Genomic DNA, 21,605 nt, shown 5'->3' with positions numbered 1-21,605 from the left:
GTTTCAGTGTAGTCAATGCCTTCAACCTGTGAAAAGCCCTTAGCAACGAGACGAGCTTTATGTTTATCAACTTTCCCATCTGGTCCATACTTGGTTCTGTAAACCCATTTACATCTAACAAGTTTGCGTCCCTTTGGTAGAGGAACAAGATCCCATGTATCATTTGTCATTAATGAATGATATTCTTCATTCATAGCTGCTTCCCAATGTGGATGGCCTGAAGCTTCTGCAAAAGTGTCAGGATCATGATTTACTGGAGCTTGAGCCAGTAAAGAAGAGGCTCTTTCAAACTGAGAACGTGTACGTCGCTGATCTGTAGGATCACCGGCAAGATCACCTGCTGCATCCCGAGTAGCACGGACCCATCTTGGAAGTTGAGGATCCTGAGAAGGTGGGGGAGGATTATCATCCTCGCTTTCATCATCTGAAGAAGAAAGGTTTTCAAAAGTAGAAGAGATAGGAAGAGGTGGCACATCCGCCGGACTAGGCTCGCAGGCCGATTTATTTTCATCAAATTTTACATCTCTTCTAATGATAACATTTTTGGACTTAAATGGAATAAGTCTATAACCTTTTACATCTTCAGAATATCCAACAAAAGTACATTTCTCACTCTTAGGTTCTAAAGCTTTATGCTTTTCATCTGGAATATGGGCCCATGCTTCACTTCCAAACACACGAAAGTGACTTACATCTGGTTTAATGGAACTCCAAGCTTCTTCTGGAGTGATATTCTCTAGAACCTTAGTAGGAGTGCGATTGATTATATAATTTGCACAATTAATTGCTTCGGCCCAAAAACTAAGACTGAGTCCTTTAGATTGCAGCATACAATTAGCCATTTTCTTTAAGGTGCGATTTTTCCTTTCAGCTACACCATTTTGTTGTGGAGTGTATGGAACAGTATGTTGCATTTGAATTCCATTTTCGGTGCAAAAGTTGATGAATGTGTTTTTAACATATTCTCCACCATTATCAGTTCTTAGCTTAAGAATTTGATGTCCAGATTGTTTTTCAACAAAGGCTTTGAAGGCCAAAAAAGTGTTAAATACTTCGCTCTTGAGTTTTAAGAAGTATACCCAAGTGCGTCTGGAGAAATCATCAATGAAAGTTAAGAAGTACTTGCAGCCAGAGAATGAAGCAACAGGAAGAGGACCACATAAATCACTGTGCACAAGCTGTAAAGGGGCTGAGGCGTGCCAAGAGGCACGTTTGTCAAAACTGTCCCGATGATGTTTTCCGAGTACACATCCGGAACAAACACCATCTCTGCAAGATACCATAGGAAGACCTGTCACCATATTTTCTTTACATAGATGCTGAAGGGAGCGATAGTTTAAGTGACCAAATCGCTCATGCCAAAGTTTGCTCACTTCATCATTATGAGCAACAAATACTGAGGGAAGATTGGATGACCCAAAGTTGTGAAACTTATACAACCTTTTGGAATCATCAGCAAGACCAGTAGCTAGAATCTGTTTAGGATCTTTTAGATCCTTGATTACAACATCATGAGGTGAAAATTCAACAATTTTACCTTCACCTGAGTGAGTTATCTGATAGACAGATAGAAGGTTGCAGGATAAGGTTGGAACACATAATACATCATTAAACTGACCATTGTCTAGATGAACAGTTCCAGTCCCTACAACATTAAGAGATCTATCATCACCAATATATATATTTTTGGTGTTACAATCATTTAAAGAAGAAAACATGGCTTGGTTTTTGGCCATGTGACAAGAGGCTCCAGAATCAATGAGCCACTCATGAGAATGAGAAGAAGAAGAAGATACATTTAATGCATAACCAGACTGAGATGATTGACAATGACATGCAGAAAGTGCCATTCTGGAAGTTGAAGTTGAAGTAGGCTCCACATGGATGTTATGTTTCTTCATTGCGGCTTCCAAGTCTTCCATCTTCTTAAAGCATTTAGATTCTAAGTGGCCATCTCGATTACAAAAGTTACAATGTCTATCAGTCTTCTTCCATTTGTTTTTATTGGTCTTATCATTTTGCTGAAATGATCTTTCATTTTGAGGCTGAGATGGTTTAGGACCATTCTTTTGAGGATATGACTTCTTAGGATTCTTTGAATTTGGTTGCTGCTGGGCGGCTAACGCTTTCGTGGAAGAGTTTCCAAGATTAAGAAGACCAAGGTGTAAGAGTTTTTCTTGTTCTCTTATTAAGGAATCACAAAAGGAGTCAAAGGAAGGGGCCTTGTAGTCTTGCCCTTGACAAATGAAAGCTTCCCTTGTAGAATGGAAAGTGGAAACAAATACAGAGTAGGCTGGTCCCAACTTAGTAAGGATGGAATAAATAAGGTTACCATCTTCTTTCTTAACTTTAACACCTCCAAGAGATATCTAAGGGTCTTGAATTTGGACAAGAAATATTCAATGCAAGAAAAATTATTAGGATCCAAAGTAAGCAGCTCATTTTCAAGTTGATGGGCTCTAATTTCATTTTTAATCCCAAAAACTTTAGCAAGTTTTTCTAATGCTTTATGAGGAGTCTCAAGTCCTACAATGTGGAATCTAAGATTAGGAGAAATAGACATCCCTATCAAACCACGTGCTTGATCTTATCTATTTTCCCATTTTTCCGCCTTGTCTTCATCTTTTGGTTTCTTCTCTTGGTTTGTGGCTATTCTGAAGAGACCTTTACTTCTAAGTAAATCTTCCATGTATTCTACCCATTGGAAGTAGTTAGTGTTGTCAAGAATGACTTGGCATGGACTTTCCATTTTAAAAAAACTGAAGCTGAAGATGTTGAAAATAAGTGTTCCAACGGATAGATCTCGAAAAAATAGGTGGTTTTAAAAAAAACGGCTCTGAAAAAGGCTTCCGGATGAAGAAGTTATGGCTTTTTGAAAAACAATTGTTGACGTTGTCGGCAAAGTGCGCGAATGTGCGGGAATGAAAAAATCCGCCCCCACAAAATGGAGACTTGAACCCAAGACCTCTACTCTCTTAAAATAGCTTTGAACCAATTGATCTATACAAAAAATTTGAGAGAGAGAGAGAGAGAGAGGGGGGGGGGGCCTTGGTTTGCGTGCTTGCCTTGAGAAAGCTCTTTTTCCCTACAAAACACAAAACACAAAACCCAACACGAATATGCAAAGAAAAACGAACCTTGCGGATCGAAGTTAGCTTTAGCCAAAAAAAACTAGAAATTAAAAAAAAAAAATCTCAAAGTTAGCTTTAGCCGAAAAACTAAATATTTTTCTCAATGTTTCTGATTTTCCGAGATCACACTAAGGTGCAGGGAAAAGAGCATACGCATGAGAAAAATCCTTCCTTTCTGTTTCTGATTTGCCCAGATCGCACAGAGTCGCAGGGCAAAGAGCATACGCAAAAATGAAAGGTATAGATCCGGTTAAAAAAAAGGCTAAATAAACTGAGACCGAAATAAGCAAAGAGAAAATAACAGTAAACTGCAAAAGAAACACTGTATACCTCCCGATCTGAAAAATGACGCAGCTAGGGCTACCGAAAACCTTTTCACGTGAAAAGAAAGGGGTTCCTCACTGGAACAGATGCTCCGAACACAACAGAGAAGTCCTCTCGGCCCGAAAGCAGTCAGAAACATCAGATCTAGGAAACGAAAGCCGCATGCAGTTCTACCAGCTTCAGATTTGGATCACCAACGGACGCGGCCCTCAAATAGCTCTGATACCATGTAGGAATTTACAGGGTAAGTTCCACAGAAAGAATACCAAAAGGACACCGCTCACAACCAGATCTCAAATCAATACACCAATATTTTTGACGTGGTTAAAACCCTTAGAGTGCAAGGAGGGAAACAGTCCACGGTCTGTCCCAACGTGGGTACTACAAGAAATTTATTAATCAAAGAATGAAAATTTACATAAGCTTCTCTCATGCACAGATTACCCGAACAATGACCCTCCATGCGCTTTAAATAGAACTCATGGACCAATCGGGTGTCAAGCCACGGATCAAGTGTCGGTAATACCGAGGTGAGAGTGAACCGTCGGATCACTACATATCGTGACCGTCGGATTGTAAGTTACAAAATGTACAACGGTAAAGAAACACACTTTACCTAACTCTATACTAGACCAAGTTGAACTTAACTATATCCTATGTGTCGGAATATCCTAACAAAGTCCTATGTTTGATGTCGATCACATAGGGTCCAAAACCTCTTCTTCCTCCCAAGCGAGAAGACTTGTAACACAGTTCAGAGAAGAATATACATATCAAGTAGTTCAAAGTGCATGAATAATAAACATGTTAGATCGTCAAGCATAAACATATAAAGAATCATAAAAAATATGAGATCATAACATATCAGAAATGGGACAAAGCTTATTTATTGATATCAACAAAAAGTAGTGGAAAGATACAATCTGATCCAACCACGACACCAACAAGACCTTCCTCCAGATCTGTCTAGCCCAAGCCTCGAACATCACCTCTCAAGCATGTGCAAAAGGATGTCATATAATTAAGGATGACCATCTATCTAAGAAAACAAGGGTTTCCTATGACTGAGAGTGTAGGAGGCACGGGGAGAATCACACTTGATCTGGGGACTGTAAAGACTATAATGTCGATATCCTATTTTTTGGTAATTTAATTGATGTTAAATTACTTACATAAATTTATCAACCAAGGCTAGTAAATTGATGAAATGTGTATGCACTGTATTTGATAGAAGTCTTTGTCACTTATTAAATGCCTAAATCAATTTGAGTTATCAATATGAACATGTTTCTCTATGGCTATATAAGTAAATGAATTGCTTATATCAAGTGAGATTAATTTTGCATAACAATTCATCCTACTTAAAAGAAACTTCAAACTTGCTTCATAAGATCACACTCACACTTATTTGAATTAAAATCACTCTCACACTTGCTTAAAGTAAAATCACACCTACTGTAATGAAAATCAAACACACTTTCTCAAATGAAATTCACTTTTGAAAATTACATTTAAATGGAAATCATACTTGCTTGAATAAGAATCATAACACACACTTGTACTTAAATAAAATCACTCTTCAAATCGTACTCATGAAAATTGTGATTAAAAACTACTGCAATATAAAACATAAATTCCTACTTCTATTTTGAATTAAGCTCAATACATTTGATTAGTAAAATCATGAAATGGAAAATTTGCATCTCGCTCGCTTGATTGCGCCTTCAACATCGTTTGACTTATTCATCGGTCCATCTTCTGCAAATAGGAATGAATTCTTGTCCTCATTATTTTCTAGCTACCCATGTGCCTTGTTTCTCAAATGGAGCTTTGCAACCTATCAAGCCTTGGATCTAGCTATAAAAGCTTTTATTACCTGCAGAATCACTATAATTCGATAGCTTAGGTAGATATTAAGTCAAATAATAAAAACAAATGACACTTATGAAATATATGATGATTATATACCTATTATTCTGTAACCTTGTAAATTGATACCTAGATTGTAACTTATGAATGCCAAAAAGGAAGGATTAAGGTGGAAAAAGGAGTGTAAAAAAGAAGCAATTCTGGGTTTCAACATTCCCCCACACAGAAGACATTGCATGTCCTCATGCAAAATTTCAAAATTTGTAAGTGCTCCTTGTTACTTCACTGCCTCAAATACTTGGGCAAGGACATCCAAATTACTTCTCCTTGATTCCTTAGTAGTGATTTCCATCTTTGGCTTCTTCATTAGATTATTTTATTTTTATATATATATATATATATATATATATATATCTATATATATATATATATATATATATATATATATATATATATATATATGTATATATATATATATATATATATCTATATGTATATATATATATATATATATATATATATATATATATATATATATATATATCTATATTTTTTTTTTTTTCCACTGGAAAAATCCGTAATTTTTCATTAATATTGGAAAAATTACATATTGTAGATGCTTTACGCATATGCGATTCCCACTGTGTGTATATCAGTGTTCCATATTTACATAAGTATATCGAGCAGAGAACTGTATAGCTCTCCGAGAGATAGTTCTGTCATATAAAACTGTTTACATTTTGCCATAAAGGCACAAAATTATGCAGTTTTCTGATCATCATAGATAGACATTGTCTGCATGACAAAAAACAAAAATCCTTTCAGTAATTAAGATTCTGGTGCATGCTGGTATTCTTGGTCTATGTATGGCCGGTGAAAATATCTGTATTCATTTCGTCCCTTCACCTCTGCGATCTCCCATATGCCTCTGTCCATCAACGTGGCCTCCTTGGATAGTTTGTCAGCATGTCCGTTATGTTCCTTGTAGATATGGGAACATGAGATGTTGTTAAAAGCTGCCTTGAAAACTAAAACTTCGTTTAGGATGATGCTGAGTGTGTGAATGTGACAGTCTGATATGCCATTGAACCAATTTATTACAGTTTTTGAATCCCCAAAAATATTAATGCTGGTGCAGTGGTGATGTAGAGAAAAATGGAGAAGATGTCTCAAGGTTATGAGCTCAGCAAAATTATTTGATCCTGTGCCCAGGCCCGATTTGACAGTGTAATGATGATGTTCATTTACATGTCATATGAAACCTCCCCCACAACTTTGATGATTTGCAGCCCCATCAAAGAAGGCCCAAGGGATGTTTTTATCAATGCAGGGCGGCGGATGTGGATGGCGATCTTTTGGGGGCAGAGGGTCAGGGAGTTCCTTATAGGTAGCCATGATAGCAGCTTCGATCAGTGGCCAAATGATGGGTCTGTTCTCAAAAATAGAAAGATTTCGAGCCTTCCAGATCTGCCAGCTAACAAGAATCGGGAGAAGTACACATTTCGATCCTTTTTGTTTTTGAGCCCAATTTTCCCAGGCCTCGATCAGGCCCGTTCCTTCCCAGTTGCCAATGTGGGAGATATGATTTTTGAGAGATCACCATAATTCTAGTGTAGCAGTGCAGCTCAGAAATAGATGCTCAGTGGATTCCGATGCGTCTTTGCATAAAACGCACCAAGAAGGCCCGTGTAATGCTCTGTGCTTAAGGTATTCTCCTGTAGGAACCTTATTCCGCAATACGCACCAGAAAAAAAGTTTTGATCTAGGCGGAGTAGGTAATTTCCAAATACTTTGCCACCAGGTCGGGATATGGTCTGGTTTTTTGTGACTGCTGAGTGTGATATATCCGGCTTTTGGAGAATATTTTCCATTCTCTGCCTGGCTCCAAACTAATTCATCTGGACCTTCTCTGATTCTTATGTGAGATTCAATTAGTGCAGATCTGTAATCTTGCCATTCCTGATGCCATCTGAGTGGCAGATTTATTTGATGCGCCGTCTTCCATGCTTGATGAAAGATCCCTGTGTTTCCGCGATCGGCAACATGTGAAATTACATTTATATCTCGGGAGTGTAGGTACTGAATCAGATCTCGTGATAGGGTATGCCTACCCCCGCTGCCAATCCATGGGTCCATGCCTATTCTAGCCAGAGATCCGTCGTTTATTCTCCAGACCAGGTGGTCCCTGATTAGGGGCAATGAGAATAGTAAGGCTTTCCAAACAGTTGAAATGCCTGTCCTATTCCAACTAGGGAGCCTTACCCACTCCAGAATGTCTAGTGGCCAGATATATTTATGGTATGATAAACGAGACCATAGGTTCTGGCTAGTTAGCAGCGACCAACTCACTTTTGCAGCCAAAGCTTTAGCAAATAATGGAAGGTCCTTAAGGCCCCAACCTCCCCACCTTTTTGGGAGTGCAATCTTCTGCCATCCAATCCAAGCAAATAAGCGTTTGTCCTGACTTCCAGCCCAGAGGTATTTGTTACAGAGTTGTTGGAGACGGGCGAGAATATTTCTGGGAATCCAGGCAAGTGCCATCCAAAAGATTGGGGTTGCTTCCAGCACTGATTTAATGAGAACGAGGCACCCAGATTTGGATAGATATCTGTGGCTCCAACAATTTAGCCTTTTCTCCAATTTGTTGACCAACCAGATCCAGTCTGCAATTCTTTGACTCGCAGGTTTGAGCCAGAATCCCAGATATTTTAGGCCCCTATCTAATGGGTGTATGGTGTAGGGGAAAGCTTGATGAGCAATTTGAGCTTCGTTTACCGAGGATCTGGCAAATGAGATCGTGTATTTTTACTGATTAACCATCATGCCAGTGGCTTTCATGAAGAGTTGGAGGATGCGGGAGAAGGTTAGAGAGTCTCTGATGCTACCATCCAGTAGAATGAGAACATCATCCACAAAGAGTAGATGTGTAAGATAGCATTCATCAGAGATCTTGAGGCCGCAGAGGGATCCCTCTCTTTTAGCAGATATGATTAGGCGGCTCAGGCCCTCCATGACCATGAGAAATAATAGAGGGGAGAGAGGACATCCTTGACGGAGTCCCCTCTCTGAGTGGAAAAAGTGGGAGGCCGATCCATTGATGAGCACACTATAAGATGGGGTCATGATGCAGGCCATGATCCAGTTGATAAGAGATATTGGGAAACCCAGATGAATGAGAAGCATTTTAATGTAAAGCCAGCTAACCCAATCAAAAGCTTTTGACAGATCAATCTTGAGGAGAATGCATTTTAAGTGTCTAGACCATATGGAATGCAGGGCCTCTTGGGCAGAGCCGATGGCTTCATGGATTTGTCTATCCTCCAGGAAAGCAAATTGCTGAGGGGCAATGTGTTTGGAGAGGATGGGTCTAAGACGATTTGCAATAATCTTTGAGATGATTTTGTATAGACAGTTACATAGGGAGATGGGACGGTAGTCATCGAAGGAGGAAGGGGAGTCGGTCTTGGGAATGAGGGCTATGAAAGTTGAGTTGATAGCATGATATAAACAACCCGATGCTATGCTTTCCTCCACCACCCTCATCAGATCTTGACCCAGGATTTCAACGAAAGTCAGGTAAAACTCAATGGACCATCCATCCAGTCCAGGGCTTTTATCTTTCTTGAACCATTTTAAAGTGCTCTCTAGTTCTTCCATGGTGACTGGAGCCGTTAGATCTTCAACATCTTCTTCATTTACATATCTAGGGAAATGATTTGCCACATCTATAATTTCAGCCAGATTTGTACCTAGTGGGGATTTGTAAATGCTTCTGAAGTGATTTGTACCGAGCTGAGAGAGCTTATTGAAAGAGTCTGCAAGACCCCCCTCTGGTAAAGGCAGATTCCATATAGTGTTTGAGACTTTCCTTCCTTTTGCATAGTTCTGAAAGAACTTTGTGTTTTCATCTCCTGCTTTCAACCATATAGCTCTGCTTCTCAACCTGTTGGATTCCTCCCTTAGCTTGAGGATGCTTGCTTTTTGGTTTTCTAGCTCAATCAGTCGAGATTTTTCCTCCCCCGAGATGAATCCCAAATTCCGGTCATCCTGAAGAGCAGAAAGCTCAGCTTCAATGTTGGTGATCTGTTCGGATTCCTTTCGGTTCTTTTCCTTTGCCCACTCGATGGTTTGATGCTTTAGCAAGGTGAGATTATTACAGAATCCTTTTGCCAGGGAGGCCTCTCTGTCAATGGGGTGTGCCTTCCAGAAGTCATTGACCAATTTGATGAAACCCTGATCTTGTATCCAAGAGTGATTGAATTTAAAAGGGGCTTTTGGTTTCGGGTGAGGCCCAAATATCTCAAGATATATGGGGGAGTGATCAAATATACCTCCTGAACCCACCCATTGCTTATAATGGTGGAATTTCTGAAGCAGAGGGCCCTTCATCAAGAATCTATCTAGTCTGCACCCTAATGCTGCCGAGCCCACCCTTCTGTTCCTCCAAGTGGGCTGAGGCTTCTGCATGGGAACGTCGATAAAGTTTTTCTGATCCAGAATGTTTCTCATGAATTCCGTGATGGCATCCACCTGTGCCGAGGACCCCCATGATTCACTGAACCCTAAGGAAAAATTTAGATCCCCCCCCACGATGGTGTGATCATGGCCCAGTAGAGAAAGATTAAGGAGATGCCTCCAAAAAGTCTCCCTCTGATGACAGGGGCCATAAACATTTAAGATTCTGAGGGAATTTCCAAGCTCCGATGAAAAAATATCAATACCCAAAAACCCCAATCCACCCCATGCTGCATCAATTCTGATGGTTCTGGGATTGTAGCCGATAGCAAGACCCCCTGATCTTCCAATAGCATCAGATGCCATGAATTTCCATTTTGGGTCTAGGGCTTGTAAGGAGAGGGTAACGATCTCAGCCGGACCAAGAGTCTCCTGAAGTAGAATAATGTCAGACTGTTCTACCTCAAAGAGCCTCTGAAGGGCTAGTTTTTTGGGGGAACTAGCCAAACCCCTACAATTGAAAGATAAGCATTTCATGGGGAAACACTGCTCGGGGTTGAAATTTCTCTAAGGACCCCTTCAAGTGTAGATTGACGGCCTGATACTACCTCTTCCCCAGCCCGTTTGATAGCTTTAGAGAGTTCGGTTTTCCTGCCTCTGGTGGTCATAGGTCCCGTCCCAGATTGTATGATTCCCAACCCTACCTGACTACCAGGTAGATTAGCTTTGGGCGCACGGGATCGAAGTGCATAGGGATGGGAGATCGATTTACGGGAAGTTGACAATGATGAACAGGAGGAAGAGGGAGGCAAGGAAGGCTCGACCAAAGAAAAAGTCGGGGGAGGGGATGATATGATGCAGTGTGCAGTTGATACATGAGCTTTTGTTGTAACCAAAGTCGAAGAAGTATCAAGAGAACAGGGAGATAGGGATAGAGAGGTACCCGAGACCTGAGCAGCCCCTGCTGCTGCCCGAGCCCTGGTCATCGGCGGGGAGGACGATCCGAAGCCCGTCTTTCCTGATGTCGGCGCCGTAGCTTGAGTAGAGACCTGAGAGACAGGAGAGGGCCCCTGTGGCTGTCGTGTTTTAACAGGGGAGGCGCCTCTGGATGGAATTGGCGATATCTTTGGTGATTCCTCCAACTTTTTGTTGTGCGGACAATCCTTGAACAGGTGCCCAACCTGATGGCATCGGTTGCAGCGGAACGGGACGCCTTCGTAATCCAGGATCTGAATTCTGCTATATTTGCCCCAATGCAGAGTGATTTTTTCTTCCAGCCCTTCTCGAGTGTCCAGGTGCACTAGCACATGAGCAAGTGTACGCTTCTTTGATTCTACGAACGTGCGATCATGGTCTAGGTATGTGCCAAGCGCATTGCCAATCTTTATGAGTACATCCTCGTTCCAGTATTGTAGCAGTAAACCTGGCAATCGAACCCACAGGGGTCTCGCCCCAATCTGTTCACGCTCAGGGTCAAAAAGGGGACTCCACTTCTTGAGCAGGACTGGTGCCATTTCGATGTGCCAGTACTTTGCCAAAACCAGGTCCGTATATACTTCTTTTGCAAAATGAAGAGAGAACCATCCACGGGGGAGAACTCGGACATCCAACAATTCTTTTAGCATTCCACCCCAGATCTCTTTTACCCATAGCATCAGTGTTTTTGCAGAGTATGCTCACCCTCGCACATGTCCTACCAGAACGGTGCGAGCCATAACCGCTACTTCCCCAATGGCTGAAGAATCTCCAAACCTAATGTTTATATCTTTTGACGTTACCTTGATGCACCTGGATTTCCGCTTCTTGGTGCGAGGAGCCGAGGGATGATCTACAAAGGGGTTTTGAGTGCCCTCAGGAGAATAGGATTTTGTGGCTTTTACTTGAACCGCCGGGGTTTCGAAACAGCCGGATGGCCGAAACCCAGATACAGGGGGAGCTGGTGATCCGGAAACGGGGGCTGCCACCGAAGGAGTAGGGAGAACAGTGGATAGGGGCGGGTGCGGATCAAAGGTAAGCTGGTGAGGCGTGTAGGTAGAGAGGATATGGAGAGTACCAGGGGATAGGGGAGGTGCTTCCAGACCCGGCGAGAAATCAGAAAACCATACAGAGGTCGATGAGTCCGGTATAAATTCGGGCAGAGAGACCACGGGCGAGGTGTCCTGTGGAAAGGAGTCCGAAACTCCCGGGAAACGTGAAACCGACACCGAGAAGTTAGGGTTTTCGAAAATGACCTGGTCTTTGAGCGGATCAGCGGAGTAGTCGACGAGGTCGGTCTCCATGTGACCTTCCATCTTTGCTAGCGGCGAGAGGAAATGGACAACAACGATGTGGACGACTGAGAAAAAGACGCGGGCGCAAAACAGTGTAATGACGAGAGAGAAACGATGAGTCAGGGTAATCCACTTACGCCTGCGGCATCCACAGATGCCCTAAACCTTGTTACCCGAGACCGGCGCGCTCCATCCTCACCCTATATATATATTATTTTTATTTATTTATTTATTTATTATTATTTTTTTTTTTTAGGCCCATAATCTTCCTCTTAAGAAATTTGATTTGAGCATTTAATTTCTTGTTTTTCTTGTGACACATACCAAGGTGTAATAGTATATTGTCATTCTAGGTTCTATGAGTTTCATTATATTCCTTCACTACTTCATTTTCCTGTTTTAAATGTCGATTCAATACTTCTAACTCATAAATTTCTTGTTTGAGGGTTTCTTCACCCTGAAGGTCCCTTGAAATAATTGAATTGAGTACTTCATTTTCACCTTGAGTTGAATATGATGCAATGAATTTTCCTGTAGCTTTCCTTTCCAAGGACTCTATATAGTCGTAGATTTCCTACTCTACTGGATCAATTTATGGAAATTTCCTTACCGCATTAGAAATTGGTGATGGAACTATAGTTTCCATTTCTAAATCAACAAATTCTAGGGACTTTCAAGGTTGTTCATGCATTTATTTATTGAGCCTTTCTCTCCTCCTTACAGAAGATGATGGATTAGTAGTAAGGGACTACTCCTTAACCTTTCTCTGCGTTGTTTTCTCTTTAAATGATTTTTCTTCCTGAGCATTGGCTTCTATTATTTCAACATTTTTCTTCTTAAGATTTACTAAGCATATCTGCAAGAGGAGTTTCATCTTCTGAGTTTTGTTCCTGTGATTTCTCTTTTATGGTTATCTTCCTTCTACTTTTCTTTGTTTTATCACCGAGCTCTTTTGTTTTTGCTTCCTTGAAATGATTCCTAACTAAGAAATCTTCCCAATTGTCTCCAGTGGTTCTTAGGTGCACTTCAATCAATATTTTCACTAAACCATGGTGATATAAAGCATTGTCTATAGATTGAATTTTCCTTTGAATGCTTTTAGCCATTTTTCTTAAACTCTGAAGCAAAAAATATGCTAAGTTAATTTCATTTCCATTTAGAAAATTCATTGTTAATATTGAATGATAAAAGAACATATTGCCAAATCTTCCTTCACAAGTTATAAACTTTTAAATGATCAAGAACAAGTTTCTCCATTTATTTTTCAAAGCCATAATTGGAATTCCCTTTTTAAATTCAAAAATTTCCGTACGTCGATTTTTTAGAAAGACCCTCCATTCTCTTTCTTCAATTATTCTGTTCTTAAACCAACTTTCTCCAACTCTTGGAAATTTTGTGGCTTCTTCTATGAAGGATTCTATAAATACCAACTGTATGTCCAATATTTCTGCTTCAATGCCATCATATGCCCTAGCAAAAGATTTTGTTACCTCCTTTTTATGGTTGTCGAATTTCTCCACAAATTTCAATCATCGAGCTTGCTGCAAAATTTGTTTGACCTATGGGTAACCCTCTAGAAACCTAATTCCATTCGAAATTGACATCACAATGACTCCATGGTAGAGGAATTTTAACCCACAATCGCTCTTTTTGACAAGTTCAGGGAATGGGAAGAAATTTGAGTAAGAGAAGAATCAGGAATTTTTTTTTTTAGGTGAAATTAGTCTGGGCACTAGAACATGGTTAAATGAGATAGAGGTGTTCAACATGTAGAGGATTGATGGTGGAGAAGTGAGGTAATTTTTGAATGATATCAGGATTTAAAGTCCGCCTGATTCAACCAGACATTGATATTTTCATTAAAATCAAAGTCGTGTCGAATCAATTAATGGTAATCATTACTCGGCATGGCAGTACCAACCGTTATTAATAATTTAATTTCATAATTAAAATGTTTTTCCTTTATTATATAACTCAATATTTACATACCCTTGCTCCCTTGTCTTATTTCTTTTGACTTATATTCAGCAGGTTGTCAAGTTGCTTCAGTTGCAATCTTCATTGAAATTTTGCTTTTACCATAATTTCCATTTGCTTTGTCATAATTTGTTAGTTCAATTGTAGAATTTTGTTAGAGCTACATATTTTTGACAATTACATTGCGATATTATTTCAAAACTAAAAAGGATGAATAAAAAGAAAATGGGGCTAGAATAGGGAAAAGAAAATCTAAGCTGCCAAGAATTCTTGGTTTTCAACTTGGATTTTCTGTATAAACATGCCAACAATGATGGTTTTCATGTTTGTTTATATATATATATATAGATATATCTAATTATTTAAAAAAAAAAGAGTCTAAGTTGGAGAGGAAGAAGAGTCTTCCTTAACCAGCTATAAATCAAAAATTTCCTTGCACATCCTTTATGAATTCCTCCTTTGTTAATGGTTTATGATATACTCGTAATCTATGACCATTTAAAAGGAAGTTCATGTTCTCTTCATCAATAGTTCTTATTCTAACTTCTCCATTATCAAAGACAATTTCAATCTCAAATGGACCAAGAAAATGAGTTTGAAAATTTCCTTGAAAATACTTAAATTTTGAATCAAAAAGCAATGCCCAATCACCAGGCTAAAATTTCCTTTCTTTGATAAACTTATCATGCCACCTAGATCTTTGCTGGTGGACTATACTATTTCTTTGAATAGAATTTTGTTGCATCTCATCAAGTTCATTCAATTATTCTATTCTTTGTGTTTGGGCTTTTGATAAATCAAGACCTAATTTGGCTATTGTTTTAAAATTCTTTATCTAGAACTCAATAGGAAATATGACTTGTTTTCCATAAACAAGTTCATAAGGAGTGTGGCTAGTTGTATTTATCCATGTCGTACGATATGCCCTTAAAGCTTCTGGAAGCTTTTCTGCCCAATCCCTTCTATGCAAATGCATAGTTTCAGTAAGAATTTCTTCAATTTTTTGTTGGTAGATTCAAATTGTCCATTGGCTTGTGGATGGTATGGATTTGACCTTCTATGTTTGATTTTTTATTCCTCCATTATCTTTTCTACCATCTTAGATGTAAATTGACTGCCTTGATCAATTTCCCTTGGGACACCAAAACGAGTGAAAATATCCTAAAAAAGAAATGAAACTACAACATTTTTAGTAGCAGAAGAAAGTGCTTTATCTTCTACCCATTTTGTGACATAATCTGTGCAAACAAGAATACACCTTTTTTGCCTTGATAGTAGATCTATTGGACCAATAAAATATAAAGCCCATTTTTCAAAGGGTTTAATAAGTACCCGAGGCTGTAAAGTTATTTCATCTGAAGGAACATGTTTTCCCATTCTCTGACAACTGTCACATATCTTCACATATTCCTTAGCATCCTTAAAAAGGGAAGGCCAATAATATCATAATAGGATGAATTTATAAGCAGTTCTTTTGTCAGCGAAATGTCCTCCAGATGGCTCACCATGACAAGCCTTCAATATATCTAGTGCTTCATCTTCTCTAATACATCTTTGAATGATTAAATCAGGTCATGTTTTGTACAATTCTTCATTTATCCATGAATAGGATGCACTAGTTTGAATAACCATTCTTGTCTCTTGAGGAGACAAATATGGTAGTAACTTCCTTGTAGCCAAGTAATTAGAAATATCTACAAACCAAGGAGATTTAATAGATACTACAAAAATATATTCATCAGGAAAATTATCTTCTACCGGAACATCGTTATTATCATTTTGAATCCTATATAGAAAATCAACAATTGCATTTTATTTTCCAAGTCTATCCAAAATAGTAATATTGAATTCTTGTAACAACAATAACCATCTTATAATTCAACCATTAGTGATTGGTTTATTCATTAAATATATAATTGAAGAATGATCTGTGTGTATGAAGGCTTCATAACCAATAATGTAATGTTTGAATTTATTGATGGCATGGACAACAACTAAAAAAACATTTTTTTGTTACAGTGTAATTTAACTCTACAGGAGTCAAATTTTCACTGGTGTAGTAAATAACATAAGGAGTTAAATCCTTTTGTCCTAATACAACTCCTAAAGTTGTATAAGAGGCATCATTCGAAATGTGAAAAGGTAGTTTCCAATTTGGTCCTCTTAAAATGGGTGCTTCAAAAATATTTTCTTTCAATGTTTCAAAATATTTTTGGCAATCATAATTCCAAATGAATTCATAATATTTTGTCAGTAATTTGAAAAGCGGAGAGGATATTTTTGTAAACTTTTCTATGAATCTTCTGTAATATCCAGTAAAACCAAGAAAACTCCTAACATCTCTTTGACAAGTTGAAATTGATAATTTAGAAATAACTTCTACTTTAGATGTATTCACTGTAATTCCATTTCCTGAAATATGGTTTCCTAAAACAATTCCCTCAGTAAACATCATAAAACATTTTTCATACTTATGAGATATTTTCTTCTTTACATCAAATGAGAACTTTTTCCAAATTTTTAAGAGCTTCTCGAAAATAATTTCCATAGATAGTAAAATCATCTATATAAACTTCTACAAAATCATGAATTAGATCAGATAAAATGCCAAAAACTTCCCTTTAGAATGTTACATGTGCATTACATAACCCAAGAGGAAGTACTTAGTAGGCATAGGTTCCCCATGGACAGGTAAAAGTGGTTGAATCTTGATCTTTTGGAGCTACTTAGATCTGGTTATATCCACTAAAACCATAAAAGAATGAAAAATAATTCTTTCCTTCCAATGCATCTAAAACTTGATCTATAAAAGGAAGTGGGAAATGATATTTCAAAGTAGATTTATTCAATTCCCTATAGTCAATGCATACTCTCCATTTTCCATTATTTTTAGGAACAATTACCAATGGTGAAACCCACTAGCTATCTGATATTGGATAAATGAAATTCACATTTAACAATTTTTGTAGTTTCTCTTTAACAATCTCTCTTAAATTTGGTTTCATTCTTCTCTGATGTTGTCAGATTGGTTTGGAATTCTCTTCAATATATATATGATGTATACAAGTAATGGGATCAATTCCTTTCATGTCAGTGTATTCCCATGCATAAGCAAAGGAATGTTTTTGTAACATCTTTATTAATTCTTTCTTTTGAAATTCTTCCACATTATTATTGATGTTCAAAGTTTTTTTTTGGAAATATTTCTATTAAATAATTGCCAAAATTTTCCATAGAATGTAAAGACAATTGACGAGATGATAGATATTCAATATTACATTGTTCTTGAAAACTTTGATTAGGTTCACAATATGAGGAAGATTCATCAGTTTCTATTAAATTCAAAATCTGTTCTTCTTCATCTATTTGTGAAGTAACAGAGATTGGTCATATATCAATATCATCAACTATCCATTCTTCACTTTCTACCTCTATTGTTGTTTCTACAGGAGGACTTGTTTCTGTAGGAGGTTGAGTTGGTTGAACAGGCCAAGGAAAATATTGTGGTGGAAAAACAAGAAAGGGTTGTTGATATTGAGGATAATGAGGGTACTTGCCATAAGGATTTTTCCATCCTTGTGCCCAGGGTTGAGGCCAATATTTCCAAGGCATGGGTGTAGTCTAATTTCTTTGTGATGGTTGTGCAAATGTTTGAGTGTTAAAACCTTGGGTCATATTGGGTTGTGAAGTTTTCCATGGTCTCTTAGCAATAAAATGGAGGGGTTCTACTTGATTTGGTATTACTTCCTCTTGATAGAAAACTTTAATACCTAGTATTGAAGTACATTCCTTTATATCATGATTTTCTACACATACAACATAGGTTTCTAGACTTTTTAAGTCAAGAGGGAATTCTCTTAAAGCATGATTCTTTCCACATTTCAAACAAAAGATAGATAATGCATCATTTTCAGCCTTTTTCTTGTTTTTTACTTTAAGGGTATCTGTTTGTTCACTAAGAATCCCCAAAATATATGTTTTAAAATTGTCAAGAAAATTGCCTAATTCAAGCCTCTTTATTGTCCCAACTACAGATTAATTAATTCTAGACATGACATGGTCTCTTGGATTTTTCCTAGTTCTTTCTTTACTTCTTGAAATGTGTATGCATAACTCACAAATATCTCCAAATGTTAACTAATAAATATCTCCCTTACCCATCAAATTGAGAAGATCAATCTACTCATCTTTTATGGATTTTAATAAGAGAGTTTTCAAAGTTTCTTCATCTAGATTATGTGTTTTATCCCATTTAACATTATAAGCAAATCTTTCAATGAAATATTCAAGATTTTCATCTTCTTTTTGCATCATTTTAAAGATTTCATCCTTAAGATTATGGTGCTTACAATAATCCTTATATTTATCTAAGAATATAGTTTTCATTTGTTCCCATGTTCTTATAGAATGTGCTTCTAATCCCATGAACCATTTTAATGTTGTATCCTTAAGATTTGTTCGAAACAATTTCAACTTTTGAGTGTCAGGAAAGTAGTCATAAGATCTACACAAGACTTCAAATTCAAAGGGAAATGTTGCAGGATCTTCACTCCTTAATCCATGAAAATTTGGAAGGATGGAGGGTGAGATATTTTTCACTGTGGCTATGGTATCTTCATTGAGAATGGGAAATTCAAAAAGTTATGGATCTACTTTACCACCTCCTCTTCCTCTTCCTCTACCGCTTCCACCTCTTCTATTTCCTCCTTTTCCACATCCAATCCTAGGTTGTTCCCCATTCACATTATGTACTTCTCCTTCCCCTTCTCCAACCATTGTAGATTATTTACAACTGATATAAGGTTCCAAAATTGGATTTTCTAATTCCTCTTCTAGTTCTTCTGGTTCTTCTATCAATGGAAGGCTAAAATAAGTTTCTTCATCTTCTTCTTCACTAGGCATTTCTAGTTCTTTTCCTACAAGTTGCTCTCTAGTTGAGGATAGAAAAATTACTCCTATTGGGGATGTAGGATCCTCTTCTTCTATTACAACTTCAATTGATGAAGTTGATGAATATCTACGTTGGATTTCAGATCTAAGTACCTCAGGAACTTTGTGTTTTCCTGCAGTAGATCGAACATGAGTTTGGGTGGATGGTGTGGCACTACAAGGTCGTGGTGGGCTTAGTGATGATCTTGGAATCAAAATTCTACCTCTACCTAAAAATATACCTCTAGAATCTATTTATCTACACATATAATTTTTGTTTCTTTTTCTTTTATTTAAAAAGGAAAGAAAAAGACTCCTATAGACACTTCCCCAACAATGACACCAAAATGTTTGGTAATTTAATTGATGTTAAATTACTTACATAAATTTATCAACCAGGGCTAGTAAACTAATGCGTATATGCACTGTATGTGCTAGAATTCTTTGTCACTTATTAAATGCCAAAATCAATTTGAGTTATCAAGATGCGCATGTTTCTCTATGGCTATATAAGTAAACAAATTTCTTATATCAAATGAGATTAATTGTGCATAACAATTTCATCCTACATAAAAGAAACTTCAAACTTTCTTCATAAAATCACACTCACACTTGTTTGAATTAAAATCACTCTCACACTTGCTTAAAGTAAAATCACACCTATTGTAATGAAAATAAAACACACTTTCTTGAATGAAATTCACTTTTGAAAACTACATTCAAATGGAAATCATAGTTGCTTGAATAAGAATCATAACCCACACTTGTACTTGAATAAAATCACTATTCAAATTGTACTCATAAATCTATTTATATGAAAACTATGATTAAAAACTATTCCAATATAAAACTTAAATTCCTACTGCTATTTTGAATCAATATTTATCCATTTTCATCTGAGATCTCTTCTTTCCTTATTAATAAAATGATTAGTAAAACAATTTCAAATCTATATCCAAAAATCAAAACCTGAATACTTGAATGATTCGACAAAATCCAAAGTAAATTTGTGTGGAAATACTGACTATAAATAAACAAAATCCTTACTATCTCGAGGGGGCCCTCCTACAAGAAGCAGACAACGTTATAAAGCTTTCAAGAAACAATTATTCATGCATTGGAACACACAACAAACAATGGAGTTGAAACAAAGTTTTTATATCAAAACAAAGTACTTCACAAATACAATTGTCGTCTTGTTTAGCTATGCTGAGAGGGATATTTATAAAACCCTTACACAATAAATGTTTTCATATCTTTATGCCTATGTTAATCAACATCAGCTATAATTATCCTAAGAGATAAGATATTGTAATCTTATTCATGATTTGCTAACAACTTCGCAAATCATGAAACTGAAAATTTGCATCTCGTTCACTTGATCCTCGCCTTCAACATTGTTTAACTTATCCTTTGACTAGACTGATAAGGTGACTTTTTCATCGATACAACTTCTGCAAATAGGAATGAATCATTTTCCTCATTATTTTCCAGCCACCCATGTGCCTTTTTTCTCGGATGGAGCTCCACAACCTATCGAACCTTGGATCTAGATACAAAAACTTTTATCAGCTATAGAATCACTTTAATTTGGTCGCTTAGGTAGATATTAAGTCAAATAATAAAGCAAAATGACACTTATAAAATATATGATGATTATATACCTATTTTTATTTAACCTTGTAAATTGATACCTATATTGTAACTTATGAATGTCAAAAAGGAAGGATTAGGGTGGAAAAAGGACTGTAAAAAAGAAGTAATTTCGGGGTTCAACACCTATTCCCTTAACGTATTAGGATTTCCTATGAGGTTTATAATTACAAATAGAAGCCAGGTGATTCAGTTAGGCCACGAGCTCTAGTAGGTGGGCTTTTGGTGAAACTCGTAAACCCCACCCAAAAAATAGGATATTATTTTATTTTTTCATATTTAAAATAATATACGCGGGTTCTGAATTATAACACCCATGTGTGTACGTGATTTTTAAAGGGTAGAGTCATGTATGAAATTTAAAATATTCTTTTTTAAAATATTGTTTTTTAATAAATAATCAACTCTGTATGGGAAAGGGTTGCCCAAGGCCGTACCAGAGCATCAGAACTGCAAGAGTCTTGAATGATGCTATAACATATGCCCCCTAATATATGAGGTATGAAGGGGTACATGATGGTCGAAACGTATTAAGTACAAAAAGAGATCATTTGAGAACCTGAGAGGAGATCACCATATACCAGCCCACTGAATACCTATGGAAGGAGTCAGAAAGAAGACTCATGTCTAAGGCGGGCATACTCATGCTCAGAAATAGTAAAGCATGTTCGCTACTCAAGTATAGAGTGGATCCAACATGTATACATAATTGTACAAAGAAGACTGAAGAATACATAGTGGATCATATGATCATAGCCGCAAAGGAACACAACAGAGTTATGTCTCAATATCACATATAGAATAAAATCTTATCAATGATGCTCGAAGAATGTTTGATCAGTGATGCTGCATAACTAATCCTCATAATAGTACCAAATCATATAGGGTGAATAGTGGTACTACATAAACTCAGGTGTCAACATACACGATGCTGCTATGATGAAATGAAACATATAAGGGTGACTGATAACACTGGAAGAAAACTGAAGGAGCTGAC

This window comes from Pinus tabuliformis, chromosome 4_2 (genome assembly GCF_031772625.1).
Source record: "Pinus tabuliformis cultivar Carrire ecotype Pingquan chromosome 4_2, CPIR1, whole genome shotgun sequence".
In the NCBI taxonomy this organism is placed as follows: Eukaryota; Viridiplantae; Streptophyta; class Pinopsida; order Pinales; family Pinaceae; genus Pinus; species Pinus tabuliformis.
The sequence above is the reverse complement of the archived record's forward strand: the minus strand, read 5'-3'. Positions refer to the sequence as shown.